We start from the raw sequence: 8,171 nt of genomic DNA on the forward strand, positions 1-8,171 counted from the left end.
CATGCAATTTTACCCTGTGAAAAAGGTAAAAACAGTCTCGCATGCATTTGTAGGCCAAGATTTGCAGCATTATGATTCGCATAATTCACTGGTAGCATTGTGGGGTGGGGGAAGGAGGAGAGACAAGGCGTACCAAATATGGCGTATTCATACTCGGTACTCTAGCAGGCACAGATTGGGGGGTATGTACACACTACATATCTCCTCAGCTGACCACTACCAGTATGAATGGGATATGAATATATACATTCACAAGGTTTTAACAATAACTGAACCAAAACAGATGATGACATCTGCCGCTATAAACCGCACAAATATTTCCATGTGGTCCTAATGGAAAATATAGGTTGCTAGCTGCAGCGAGTACATAAGGAATGTTTGCATGATTGCTGTAGTGTATAAGTTGCTCAGTATCACAAGAGGAGTATCAAATCGCCAATTTATTATTATATTTCATGATGCAAAGTGGTTTCTTGACAAAACCAGAAACTGCAAGCTTTAAAGGGCTTATTCACATCAGCATCTGCCTGATACAGAAATGTTGGTGTAAAGCCCCTTTCACATGGGCGATCCCTGTCCATTTTTCAGGCAGACCCTATTGGATCCTCCAATCTCTTCTATGGAGCAGTAGATGTCAGCGGACATCCGCCGCTCGCATCTGATCTGATCCTGTCTGCCAAAAACAGCCGGGTGGGGGACCTAGTCCCCATCCGTCTGACGGATTGGATGGAAATGGACAGGTGGTCTTTCCATTTGATTGCCCCATGTCCGTGTATAGCGGAGTGGACACAGACCTGTCACCCGCCTGCTCAGTGGGGAGATCTCCCACTGAGCAAGTGGATCCCACTTCAGAGGCACCCATGTGAAAGGGGCCTAATTATGCAGTTATTTTAACCCCTTCCCGACCAGCCGCCGCAGTTGCCTTTATGTCCGTTTGCCTTTTGACCACTAGGGGGTGCGCACGCTGGAGCCGATCGCTCGTGACAGAGATCCCGGTTCTTTCAGGGGAGAGGAGACAGATTGTGTGTTCATTTTCTCTCTCTCTCTCTTAGTTAGCCCCCCCCCCCACAGTTAGAACAAACCTAGGGAACAGTTAAACCCTTCCCTGCCAGTGACATTTATACAGTAATCGGTGCATTTTTGTAGCACTGATCGCTGTATAATTGTCACTGGTCCCAAAAATGTCCTATCTGTCCGTCGCAATATTGCAGTCCCGCTAAAAATCGGAGATCAACGCCATTACTGGTAAAAAAAAATAAAAATAAAAATGCCATAAATCTATCCCCTATTTTGTGGAAGCTATAACTTTGCGCAAACCAATCAATATACGCTTATTGTGATATAATATTTTTACCAAATCGATGCAACTGCACTTAAAGTGCACAGTCTATTTGCATTTAGTAAATAAACCCCTATGATTCCTAATTCCCTCTAAAAAGATTGACAGTACAACATAGTAAATATTCCTAAAGGAGATAACATTTTCAAAATGTTTTTGTGGTATTTCTGAAATTGTATTGTTGTATGAATAGAGAATTTGGTATCGCAAAATCATGTTAAGCTGGCCAGACTCTCAAAAGGTCAGTAACTCTGGCCTTTAGTGGTATAATCACCGCCGATGCCACCAGACATTGTACTTTTTGCGTCACTCTGAAATGATCATACACGTGTTACGCCATCTTCCTCTTCAGGTGATATTAGCGATCTAGGTCACAACATACAATCTGCAAATATTTCATATACTTAGCAATCCTCAGTTATAGGTGACAATATTAACATACAAAAGCAAACATATGTAGCCCAGTTGAACTAGGAAAACACATTCATATGGTAGGATGATGGTTTGGGGTGGTACCTTCCATAAGTTTGTGTGTATGTGTGTGTATATATATATATATATATATATATATATATATATATATATATATATATATATATATATAATATATATATATTAATATAAATTATATCTCCTTCGAATACACTTAGGAATCATCTTCACCAGTCGATGATCCCCATGTTGGGGGGGGCGTGTCTTTCCAACCAGATGTTCTACGGGGCTTTACGATTTAATTTTCTTTTATATCCATATGCTAATTATCAATTGAAGATTACTAGATATGTACAGATTATATGTAGTGACCTGGATTGCCTTGATCTCCTGGAGAAGCAGATGGGGAAATGCACTGAGATTACAGCCACCTACTCTGTGCATGCATATGATGAACTCTGATAATGAGCAATATACAATTGTAAACTCAATGTGTATGGGGTATGGTATGCCTTGTTATCTAGAGGTGGCTGTCTGAGAGGCTAAATGGAATGTACTCCAGAGCTATGGTCATTGGGAAACTACAGTTTGGGGATAATTTTACAATGGTAATTGTTTTCTAAATTTTTTTTTCTGTGTATGGGATATTGTATAGTGATCTGATTTTAACACGGGGTCTTTTGACGACTTTTATGGCACCTCAAATAAAATGTATATATTTTTGAATGAGGGGTGCCTTGGTCACACCTCCTACCACAAATGTAATCCTATGCATGCAAAACACAATCTCGGGTACACAGTATTTTAGAAATGTATATTATTTAAAATCTTTTTGTGTTTTTTTTTTTTTTCTAATAGGGGAAACTCCTGCATATAGCCAAGATTGTTAAAAGGAATGTGTAGGCGAAACAAAAAAAAAAAAAATACAAACCGGTTTAATTACCAAGGGTAAAATGTTCTGGTCAGAAATGTGCCATTTTGTTCATTATGTATTATTTTTACATTGTTCACAGAGCTTTCCTCAACCATCACTCTGAATCCACTTTGGCTGCCACAAAGATCTACATAATTCCAGAGAAGAGAATGGAGATTCCAGAGAAGACCATGCAATTTACTTTTTACAAGTGAGTCACACAAAGGGCAAGGAATGGTTTTAGAATCAAATTACAACCTGTAAAATATAATATATATTATATATAATAATTATATGTAGTGTAGTAAAAGCCAGGTAATAAAAAAAAAAAGTAACAAATGTTTTTCAAGGCACTCTATGCTCACTTTGCAACATCCATATGTATTAAGTGTCAGTTCACACAGGTGAGGCTTCAAAGTCGTCTGACTCTAAAGCCGCCCCATACAGCGTGGCTTGCAAAGCAACTTCTGTATAGAAGTCAATACAAGGTGCCCCAAAGTAGTACAGGAACCTTTTTTTTATGTCGGAGTGACTTGAGTCGCTTCTATTACAATGGTTCCATTGCAATGCATGGAGGGTCACTTGTCAGGTGGCTCAGTCGCCTGACGGGTCGCCCCTGTGTTAACCGGCACTTACTGTCAGATAAAAAGTTACATTTGTAGCAATTTTGTTACAACCACTTGGAAAGGGTTTTCCAGGTTCAGTATACACTACAGTTTACAGAGACATGCTAAGCTACTGTTTTCTGGGCCACTTGCAGCCTACTGACAAACTTGCTGAGGACCACAAAGAAACTAAGAATTTAATTTAGAATGAGGACCCACACTGTTCATATTTCTCTACATAATTTTGCAACTTAATAAGAGTTCCATAACACGGTAACGGCTACATTTTAATAAAAAAAAAAAATCATCAATGATAAGGGCTCAAATCCACATTTTCTGAAGTATTAAGTCCTTAATTAATTTATTAAATTAGGCAGGGTTGATATTTTAAGAAGCAGAACTATTTAGTAAGTTCAATCATATGCTTTAACACACCTATATACAATTGACTGAAAAACTCTACCCTAAAATGAACACTTGGGATTTATGTGCATGAAATGCCTGGTGTATATCAATAGTCTCTATTTTCTTCCTTTGTAAGCATTCAACTTTATCCTTTTTCTAATGCAGAGGCAGACTGAAAAATTTAAGTGACATTGACTTGTTGTTGTAAGGAGGGAAATTTACTACTGATCTTCAGACCGACATCATTTATCAGGCCTTTTATCGTTTTTATCTTTTTACTTTTATGGACAACCTGAACACCTAGCTTTACAGTACAGTAAACCGCATTGGTATTATCAGTGCAAAAGTCCATACCTAAGCTGTCAGTATGTGGATCAATATACTTTATTTTATCTTGCATTTCAGACAGTAAGAGTACTAAAAAGTCTGAGACTTGCAGTTTAGGAAATCCTTGCTGATAGGTTTGCTGTTCCACTTTGTAAAGCTGCATGAAACGCATATTAAAGCGACACTAAAGGTTTTTTTTTTTTTTTTTAAACAACAAACATGTCATACTTCCCTCCACTGTGCAGCTTGTTTTGCATAGAGTGGCCCCGAACGCAGTTTTCTGGATTCCCCCAGCGTCTCTCTCGGCTCCTTCCCGCATCAGATAACCCCCCCCTCTGGGAAGCGCTCTCACAAGGGGGTAACCTTGTGGGTGTGCTCCCGAGTCCAGCATTCGCCTACTGAACCCAGCCTTTCCAGTGATGGGGACAAGCACACCAGCTCCAGCCGGTATATCGTTTTCGGATTGGATAGATTAATAGCAGCTCAGCTATTGGCTCCCGCTGCTGTCAATCAAATGATGCGGGGGCCGAGTCCTACTGTCTGTCAACAGACTCAGCAGCAGGACACAGGAGCGCGCCTGCACGAGTGCCCCAAGGGAGGGTGGCTCTCCAATAGGGCACTCGAGAAGAGAAGGAGCCAGGAGTGCCACTGAGGGACCCCAAAAGAGGAGGATCGGGGCCACTCTTTGCAAAACCAATTGCACAGAGGAGGCAAGTATGACGTGTTTTAAACAAAACAAACAAAAAAAAAAACCTTTAGACAAGCAATGCAGCATAAGCCATAGCAAGTATAACTTTACAGTGTTTTGGAACTTTATTGCAATTGTTCTAAGGGAAAAAAATGTGTTGATATTCCTTCAAAGCTAACAATGTGATATGGGGGGGGGTTATAGAAGTAAAGCCAGGAACTAGGGTTGTCCCGATACCAAGCATTTGCGCGAGTGCTCCCGAAACCTGGTCAGCGGGCAGAGACGGTGGCCGGAGAGGGGAGTCCTCATCTGCAATGAAACTTGATAAGCTGGCAGGGTGTAGGGCGCAGCTGCATCAGGATCGATGACAGGTGCTATCACATTCAGTCGCCGTCAGCGGCTGAACATCCCTACACCCATCTTGGTACACCCTGCACTCGGCTGCAATAAGCCAACAGCGGACATCTTGTTACACCCAGCCCATACAGTTCAGGCTGGATGTAACAAGATGTCTGCTGATGCTTGTTTATTCCTTGTTCATTAAAAAGATATCGGATACAGAAAGAATACAATAATAAAAGGAGTCATTATTCTAACAGACAGAAAGACAGAGTACAAGGCACCTGTATACCCATAGTCCAGCAGTCAGATGAAGTACAATCTCGGACCAGCAACAACATAAGATATTAAACTGTCTGGAGTGTAATATCCAGCCCATGAGCGGATTTGGGTCTAGGTGAGCCGCTGGGTCGACATAAATCAAAAGAATAAATGACTTATAAAATTTGCAATGGAAAAAAAAAAGTGTAAATTCAAATTTAAGAATAAAAAGGAAAGGAATAGAAGGGGGAGAAAATGAAAAGAACAGAGAGGGTGGGAAGGAGAAGGGTAAGGTGGAGGGCTGAAAAACATGGCAACATGCATCTAAATGGATCAAATACAAGTATAAACAGACTTCAGAAAATACAAGGAGGTGAATTCTATACTATAGGTAGCAATAAATTGGAGGGCTAAATGATGGAACATTTTAGGATAATTGGGTATCCTGAGAGGTCGAAGCAATGATGTCCTTATAGCAAGGGGTGGCGAGAAATGAGGACCAGTGGGCCCAAATTAAAGCGTGACGCTTGGTAGTGCCCCTTGCAATATGAGTAAGTTCTTCCATGAGGCCTACCTCGGATAACTTTTGCAGCCAAGTCTTCATGGATGGAATTGTAGGTTGGCTGCAAAGAGTGGGAATGAGGGCCTTAGCTGTATTGAATAGGTGGGGGATGAGCGAGCGTTTTATACCTACCAATCGGCATTGATGTGGCGTGGAATAGGATAGTCCAGGGGAAGGTTGATGTCAGTAATCTGATAAATCAGATCTATCACTTAAAGGAGTTGTAAAGGAAAATATTTTTTTGCCTCAAATTTATGTCTGCAAGGTAGACAGACAGAATAGTGTAATGATTCTGTTAAAAAACGAGTAAATACCTATTAAATTCCTTCATCTATATCACCTCCGGCATTCTAGTTTCTGTTCTCTCATTCACTTCCTGGTTTGCATCGCTCGTTCATGTAAGAACTACATTTCCCAGTATGAACTGTGGCACGCCCAGTAATTCACACCTCCTTGAAGTCTCTAACATGTAGAGAGCGTCCTGCCACACAGATGTAGTTCCCAGGAGGGGGTGAGCACGTTACTGACCACCGCAGTAAAGCCTCCCTTGACGGTGGTCAGTAAAATCAGACAAGCAGGAAGTGAACAGAACAGAGAAGAAATGGAGCAACTTCTGAGCAAAAACGAACAATGAGGAAATGAAAAGAGGGATGTCTGCAGGTAAAGGATGCTTATTATGCTTATTATGAAAAAAAAATTTTTTCCTTTACAACCCTTTAAGACCAGAAAGGACGTATAAGGGGGTAGAACCACCAGATGTGTGCATGGGTGGCAACACTTCCACAATTCCTCCAGCAAAGCGGGGAGTTGGTGGGAAACATTGGATGAAGCTTAGCTGATGCCATCTGGTGAGAAGCTTGTAATTGGATTTCGCCATAGACGAAGCGAAGAGACATGTGCAAGTTGTAGGACTTTGTCCCTTTTCTTATTTGTTATAGTGTAGCCGAGGTCGGATTTACACTTGGTCAGATATGCAGGATAAGGAAGGCTGTCATTCAATAAGAGCCTTATAGAACTGTGAGATACTGCATATTGGGGGGTCTGTATGATTAAACAGGGATTCAATGCCATTGAGATCTTGGATGCTCCGTAATGGCTGGGGGGAAGGTTAGGAGGAAGTGTTGCAGTTGGTTGTACCTCCATTCATCAATAAACGTGACTGGTTTGGATCCCATAATCTCAGGTAGTGGCTTAAGGGTATTTGAACAGAGAATGTGGTGTAGTAGAAGAGGACCCTCTGGGGGACCATGATTTAAAACCTAAATCCATGGAACTGGGCATAAAATGATTGTGATGTAGGAGTGGCATCAGAGGAGAGTCGTATGCCCAGGAGATTTTCTTATGTAGTCCGTCCCAAACGTCAAGAGAAGATATGGTGAGGGGTGAGGTATTTTGGGAAAGGTTTCTACAGGGGACGGTGGAAAGATCTGAACCACATAAAGAATGTTCCAGCTGAACCCATAATTTAGAGGCAACGTTGTACTTTCAATCTGCGATACGTGAAAATACTACAGCATGGTAATAAGCTTTGAAATTAGGGAGAGCCACCCCCCCAGGCAGTTGGAGCAAAAGAGACTCTGGGGTGGCCCTCTCCAAATAAAGTGGGCAATCATGGTCTAAAGTAAAAAATACTATAGGAACCCCCCAGGGGGATCATTTGAAAGATGAAAAGAATGCGGGGTAAAATGTTCATCTTGATTTATATTTACCTTACCTAGCCAGGAGTGGGACAGGGAGGATTATTTCCTGAGGGTCTGTTCTAATATTAATCAAGAGGGGGACATAATTGTGCTTGAAGAGAGAGTGGAGGTTGGAGGAAAGGTATATACCGAGATATTTCATACATTTGGTTTCCCAGTGAAAGGGGGGAAAAGGGGATTTAACTGGTCGGCAACTGATTGGGGAACAGTGATATTAAATATCTCGGACTTTGACAGGTTAATTTTGAAGCTTAGATAAAGTTTGTAAATCGGAGAATGCTGACATTAGGTTTGGCTATATTATGCGTGGTTGTTGGATCAAAAAATATGTCGTCAGTGTAGGCTGTGTATTTATGAAGTCTTTTTCCTATTTGTATGCCATGGATATTCCTATTGTGTCCGTTTTTAAAATGAATCTGATTGGTTCTGAGGAGTTTTAGGCACACAGTAATCACACCTTCTTGATCATGGACCACAGTGAGAAGCTTGCATGAGTTTTTTTCATAAGGAGTCAGACCAGCAGGAAGTGTGGAGATCAGAGAAGGATTACAGCTACTTCAAAGCAAAAACGAACAATGAGGACATGAAACCAGGACTACA

The sequence above is a fragment of the Rana temporaria genome, chromosome 9, assembly GCF_905171775.1.
Source record: "Rana temporaria chromosome 9, aRanTem1.1, whole genome shotgun sequence".
NCBI lineage: Eukaryota > Metazoa > Chordata > Amphibia > Anura > Ranidae > Rana > Rana temporaria.